This window comes from Salvelinus sp. IW2-2015, unplaced genomic scaffold (genome assembly GCF_002910315.2).
Source record: "Salvelinus sp. IW2-2015 unplaced genomic scaffold, ASM291031v2 Un_scaffold1077, whole genome shotgun sequence".
NCBI lineage: Eukaryota > Metazoa > Chordata > Actinopteri > Salmoniformes > Salmonidae > Salvelinus > Salvelinus sp. IW2-2015.
The window spans coordinates 80,382-88,043 of NW_019942718.1; positions in this window are offsets into that span (position 1 = coordinate 80,382).

The window sequence follows — 7,662 nt, forward strand, 5'->3', positions numbered from 1 at the left end:
GCACCAGGACAATAGGCAAGCAGCTTGGTGAGAAGCGAACAACTGTTGGCGCAATTATTAGAAAATGGAAGAAGTTCAAGATGACGGTCAATCACCCTCGGTCTGGCTCCATGCAAGATTTCACCTCGTGGGCATCAATGATCATGAGAAGGTGAGGGATCAGCCCAGAACTACACGGCAGACCTGGTCAATAACCTGAAAGAGGCTGGACCACAGTCTCAAAGAAAACCATTAGAACACACCATGCCGTCATTGGATAAAATCCTGCAGCGCACGCAAGATCCCCCTGCTCAAGCCAGCGCATGTCCAGGCCCGTCTGAAGTTGCCAATGACCATTCTGGATTATCCAGAGGAGGAATGGGAGAAGTCATGTGGTCTGATGAGACAAAAATAGAGCTTTTTGGTCTAAACTCCACTCGCCGTGTTTGGAGGAAGAAGAAGGATGAGTACAACCCCAAAGAACAGAATCCCAACCGTGAAGCATTGAGGTGGAAACACATTCTTTGGGATGCTTTTCTGCAAAGGGACAGGACGACTGCACCGTATTGAGGGGAGATGGAGTGGGCCATGTATCGCGAGATCTTGGCCAACAACCTCCTTCCCTCAGTAAGAGCATTGAAGATGGTCGTCGTGGCTGGTTCTTCCAGCATGACAACGACCCAAAACACACAGCCAGGGGCAACTAAGGAGTGGCTCCGTAAGAAGCATCTCAAGGTCCTGGAGTGGCCTAGCCAGTCTCCAGACCTTAACCCAATAGAAAATCTTTGGAGAGCTGAAAGTCCGTATTGCCCAGCGACAGCCCGAAACCTGAAGGATCTGGAGAAGGTCTGTATGGTGAGTGGCCAAAATCCCTGCTGCAGTGTGTGCAAACCTGGTCAAGAACTACAGGAAACGTATGATCTTCTTAATCTGCAACACAAAGGTTTCTGTACCAAATATTAAGTTCTGCTTTTCTGAGTAATCAAATATCTTATGTTCAGGTTGCAATTAAAATGACAAATTATTTAACTTAAAAATCATACAATGGATTTTCTGGATTTTTGTTTAGAGTTCCGTCTCTTTACATTTTAAGTGCTACCTATTGATAAAAATACATGAAATCCTCTTACATGGCTTTGTAATAGGGAAAACTTGCAAAATCGCAGTGTATTCAAATACTGATTCTCCCCACTGTATTTCCTAACAAATGTAGTTATAGTATAGACATACTTGACTACTCAAACCAAAACTGAGTGAAAGCTTCATTTGAATTTTTAGATTTATATATATGCATTGACACAGTTAGAGCATCAGTTCTCTTCCACTCCCTTGAGAGACTTATGACTTTGCGGGATTTTTTCTGGTAAGGCTATTAAGACTCTCTATGCAAATGGTAACAGCTCTATCCAAATTGAAAATATGCCACCTCCACTAGATTTGAGTTAAAGAGAAGGAATAGCAAGGTTGGTCCTAAATCTCCCCGTACCTGTTTTAGTTAATCCACCCAACACTTCTTGCAAATTCTTAAATAATAGCCTGTACGAATATTTCCATAGCTGGTAAAGAAATTATTATAAGCTATCTGGCTAATGCATACTACACTTTGTCTGAAAGACGCTAACCAAATTTCCCATATCGATCAAGTATGATAACAACTCACCTTTTCCAAAGGCGTCTGTCTATACCTTAACATTAATAAAATTGAACTCATAGCTGTCAAAGATTGTGTGAACACGCGGTCATATTATGATATTCAGTAAAAGGAAGAAACTACTATATTAGGGCAAACACATTACAAAGGATCAGAAGTCATGCAGGCTTACTAAATTTTAACCCTCTTATTAAAAATACCCAGAAGAAGCTAAATCAATGGCTACAGAGGGACTTATCTTTAAAAGGTAGAGTCCTAATAACCAAGGCCGAAGGTATCTCTAGACTGACATATGGCGCTCTATCTTTATATCTTGACAGTAAAATAAGCAAGGAGATAGACCAGATGCTTTTCAACTTTCTTTGGAGAAACCGTACCCATTACATTAGGAAAACTGTTGTAATGAACACTTATGAGAATGGTGGACTGAATTTTCTGGACTTTACTACTTGAAATAATACTTTTAAGATCAATTGGATAAAACAATTCCTAAGAAGACCCACTTCTATCTGGAATTTTATTCCTCATAATGTCTTCTCTACCTTTGGTGGCCTTAACTTCATGTTGTTTTGCAATTATAATATTGACAAAATTCCAGTGACAAAATTCCTTTCTGCTTTTCTTCGGCAGGTTTTCTTGTCATGGTCCTTAATTTATAAACACAATTTTTCTCCACACAGATATTATATATGGAATAATCGGGATATATTGTATAAAAATACTTCTTTGTTTTTAGAATATTGGTTCCCGAAATAATATCCTATTGGTGAGCCAACTGGTAAATGCAGTTGGCTCATGTACTTTCTGTATTGATTTGTTGTTAATAAAATTAAAATTAAATAAATAAATAAAAATAAAAAACTTGCAGGACAAGGGGCGAGGGAGGAAGGAACATTTTTAAATGGACCGCCCTTGCCCGGAAATTCATCACTCGTTCATTCCGCGATGATTGTGTTTTCAGCCACCAGTAGCTTGTGAGTGCATTATATGCGCTACAGTCAATTATGATTGCATGTCTGCTTATATTAACTATATAATTTTTAATATGTGTCTAATGTATGATAGCTAGCAAATTAATTAGCTAAATAAAGTTAGCCTCCCTAGCTACTTCTAAAGAAGGACAATGTTTTATTTCTACAATTTCCAAAAGCTAACCAAACAAAAACATCATTACTTTTATGAGACGTGTTTGTGCATTAGTAGCACGATTTCTAACTTATTTACATTCGTTTTTACTTACACCTGTATGTTGACTCCATATTGACATTGAGGTTTTACATTTTGGCAGAATTTTTTTAGGGGATGTACAATCATCGCAAATTGAATTATGGGGCATTTCAGGCCCCGAAGTGAACATAAGTGTACACTCGCAAACTCTATTAAAAATTAGGGCTGAGGGGCTTACGTTGCAAACTTCCCTTGCTTGGCTAATCATGGTCACATAATCATCCCCAGTTTACAATTGGATCATTCATCCCCCCTCCTCTCCCCTGTAACTATTCCCCAGGTCGTTGCTGTAAATGAGAATGTGTTCTCAGTCAACTCTCCATGTAAAATAAGAGTTAAATAAAATAAAAATACATTTTGTACTGATGACAAATATGTCCGCGGGGATTCCCCCAAGGGCATAGGGCTGAGGGTTTAGGGCTGTCTACTTTGAGTTTGAAACACAGGCATTGGCCCTAAACCCTCAACCCTTGAATTACATTTTACATTGTCACATCCGAGTGTACCTTAAATGTCCCTTGCCTAAGCGAGAGAGAGTGATGATCGGAGAGGCAACGTCCTTGGTGGAAATCTTGAAGTTGAGCTTAAAGACAACCAACCTAAAGCTATTAATGTACCTAGTAAGCTAACATATCTAACTAGCACTCTTGTCAGGTAGCTAGCTACAGTTACCCATAGCTGGCTAGCTAGTTTCATAGTTTGGTCATTTATTCCAATACATGGCAGGGTGGTAGGGTCTACAGGAAATCACAGACTACAAAAAGAAAACCAGCCACTTTACAGACACCGACGTCTCGCTTCCAGACAAACTAAACACCTTTGCCCACTTTGAGGATAATACAGTGGCCGCCCCCCCCCCCCCCTTCTCTGTGGCCAAGATGAGTAAGAATTTAAAAGTGTTAACCCTCGCAGGGCTTCCGGCCAGAGGGCATCCCTGGCTGCGTCCTCAGGGGCATGGTGCAGACCAGCTGGCTGGTGTATTTACGGACGTATTCAATCGCTCCCTATCCCAGTCTGCTGTCCCCACATAGCTTCAAGATGGACACCATTGTTTTTGTACCCAAGAAGGCAAAGATAACTGAACTAAATGACTACCACGTAGCACTCACTTCTGTCATCATGAAGTGCTTTGAGAGACTAGTCAAGGTCATATCAACTCCACCTACCTGCCACACTAGACCCACTTCATTTGTATACCGCTCCAACAGGTCACAGATGATGCAATCGCCATAACACTGCCCTATCCCCTCTGGACAAGAGGAATACCTATGTAACGAATGCTGTTATTGACTACAGCTCAGGATTCAACAGCCATATAGTCTTACCTACATTGCTCATTCATATAAAAAGCAGAAATAGACTGGAGAGCGGCTGGCGCTCATTTTTTTTTCCAACAAGACCAGGCCCTCTTGAGAAATATCGGGTAGGTGTGTTACTGAATATTATCTGTTTCTAGGAACGACACGTCAAGGCGTTGGTTGTGTTACGGTAGAGAAAAAAGAAACTCTCCGACTTTTTAGATGATCGGTTCTCTAAGAACAATTGTGTAGCTCCAGTCAACCTTCTCTGTACTCATGATGTCACTCATGACTGCGTGGCCATACCATTCAGCACAAGACCATCCAATCAGGTCCACGCTCAACTTCTCCACTGTGCTCGCTGAACGGATTATGCGCAAGGAACTGACATAGTTACCGCGCACGCTTGCTACTTGTTCCAACTGCTCAAGCTATTTTTAACTCATCTAGAGACCAGCAGGCACGCGTGTTAGATTTGAATATTCTTAATGATCCGTTTACTTGGATGAAAAGCTCTCCTAATGGATAAATTTTATTTTTCTGACCGCTGAGCTTGTTATTGCTGCACCCTCGATTTCAACTACTGTAGGGATTAGTTTATGGTATTTGAGGCACATGCTAGGGTCTGTTGACAATTTTTAGATAGAGCTTTCAACATTGGAATATAATATTGACACTCTTGGGACAATTAGTTCTATCTGCTTTATATATTTCATCGCCGGCCTTAAAGACATAAAGCATGAGTAAAATCATGGTTATAGGTGGGCACCCGTCTGGTAAGTAAATTTTCTTCATATCAGTCTAGGGATATATATGATAATGAGTAGGAACAGTGAATCAGAGTATATTATATAGAAGGGTTGCAAATATCGAAATACGGAAATAACCTTTTCTCCCAAAAACAAGCTCTAAGATGATCCATGGTTGATGCACTTGTAAGATGTGTAATTTTTTCAGGTAATAGATATATAGAGAATGAGACCTGGTGACAGTTTTTAGAGTATAGACACATATATGTAAAATAGAATAAAGCCGCTTTTCAACACAAGATCTAAATCATGTTGATGCACTCATGTAGTAATTTTTTTTATACAGATAAGATATTAACTCAGCGCACTCGCACTAAGAAAGAACACTGTGGAAGTTTTCAAGCAAGTGCAAACATTGAAACTAACAGAAATATAATATATATACAGCTCTTAAATCACCATTTTGAAATACGGACCAGTAAGAGCACTACGATTTAAAAAAAGTTCATATAGATATAGAATACAGAAAATAAAGCACTATTTCCATAAAAAGAGACTTCGTAATCACTCTCGCTATTATATAGATGCTCCTCCCTGTAAGTCAGACACACTCTCTCTTCTTTTTTCAGATATAGTTTAATCGACGATAGAGATAGCAACAAAAAATAGATAGAGATATATTTATAGCCAAGTTTTGCAAAACGTTAGAGAAAATAAGATAACACTTTATATCCCAACAAACAAACAAGACACCATATTTTTCCCTAAAAAATATATTCCCAATCAAGACATGGTGAGTTTGATAGATCTGTAAGAGATTTTAAATATTTTTTATATATAGATAAGGTTTATCAGAGATAAGAACACTGGTGAGTTTTTGGCAAGTTGAGAGAAAAGGACTGGCCACCCTCATTAAGCATGGTTCCTCTCTAGGTTTCTTTCTTAGGTTTTTGGCTCGCTTAATATTAGAGAGTTTTTTTCTAAGCCGGACAATAACCGGTGACTTCTCTCCTTTTTTCTCCTATGACCTCATGGCTTGCTGTTTGGGGTTTTAGGCTGGGTTTCTGTACAGCACTTTGAGATATCAGCTGATGTAAGAAGGGCTATATAAATAAATTTGATTTGAATCATCAAGTTTGCAGACGACACAACAATAGTGGGCTTGATTACCAACAACGACGAGACAGCCTACAGGGAGGAGGTGAAGACATTCGGAGTGTGGTATCAGGAAAACCACCTCTCACTCAACATCAACAAAACAAAGGAGATGAATGTGGACTAAAGGAAACAGCAGAGAGAGCACCCCCCTCTGGGACAGTATCAAAATCAAATCAAATGTATTTATATAGCCCTTCTTACATCAGCTGATATCTCAAAGTGCTGTACAGAAACCCAGCCTTCTGACATGCCAAAAATGCAGCCTTTTTGATTACATTTGACACTTCACYGCCACCAGAGTTTGACAGTTTGCATTGAATTGTGGGTCATATCAACCCCGCAAGTGACAAAAGTCGTTCAGTCGCTCCCTCAAAGTAATGTGAGGGCTAATAGGGCAACATTATTGAGTTGGACCTCCACTTTAGATGGCAATCAAACTACATCCGGTTTTGACGGGGATTCCCCCAAGGGAAAGTGGATAGTGCAAGGGCTGAGGGGGTAAAAATAACGTTTGGACTGCAGCCACTGTTTTCAAGCCACATCGATACCGAAGTGACTTTTTGCCGTAGCAGGTTAGGYGAATTAACATAGCAGGTTAGGAYACAGACATTACGGTTAGGAAAAGGGTTGGGTTAGCGAAAATACTCTCCTACCCTTCTACGAAAACCACTTTGTATAGAAGTAGCATGAATGGTATTTATTTGACACCTGGGTGGGAATGGGAACTGTGTGATCAGTGAGAAAGATACATTTATGTTACGTKGTTTTTTTTTCTTTCACAAACCTGTAGTAAATAAATGCATGTGTGCAAAGAGCCAAAGATAATATGGCTAGAATGAAAACATTACCCTGTTAAACCTGTTAGACAACTTGACTACAGTAATCAGGAACATGCACAGATAGGGCGCTACCTGTGCAGAGCACATGCCCCTTTGCACTTCTAGTCTCCAAAGTGCCCTTTTGGGTGGTGGTATAATATCCCCGCAAAAATMTATATATATATWTTTTTTAAAGGGTAATTGTTTTTCGAAACCCACTCCCGCAAGTCATCATCAAGTTCGCCACCCCCGCTCCATCCGTTGGTTGCGCCTGTTGATCTGCCCTGTATGGAGCTCTCGCACGCTCAGCTTTCTACACTCATGGCATTCTCTCAACCAGCTTCATGAGGTAGTCACCTGGAATGCTTTTCCTACAGTCTTGAAGGAGTTCCCACATATGCTGAGCACTTGTTGGCTGCTTTTTCTTCCCTCTGCAGTCCAACTCATCCCAAACCATCTCAATTGGGTCGAGGTCAGGTGATTGTGGAGGCCAGGTCATCTGATGCAGCACTCCATCTATCTCCTTCTTGGTCAAATAGCCCTTACACAGCCTGGAGGTGTGTTTTGGTTGAAAAACAAATTATAGTCCCGCTATCAAACCAGATGGGATGGCGTATTGCTGCAGAATGCTGTGGTAGCCATGCTGGTTAAGTGTGCCTTGAATTATAAATAAATCACAGACAGTGTCACCATCAAAGCACCCCCACACCACCTCCTCCATGCTTCATGGTGGGAACCACACATGCAGAGATCATCCGTTCACCTACTCTGCGTCTCACAAA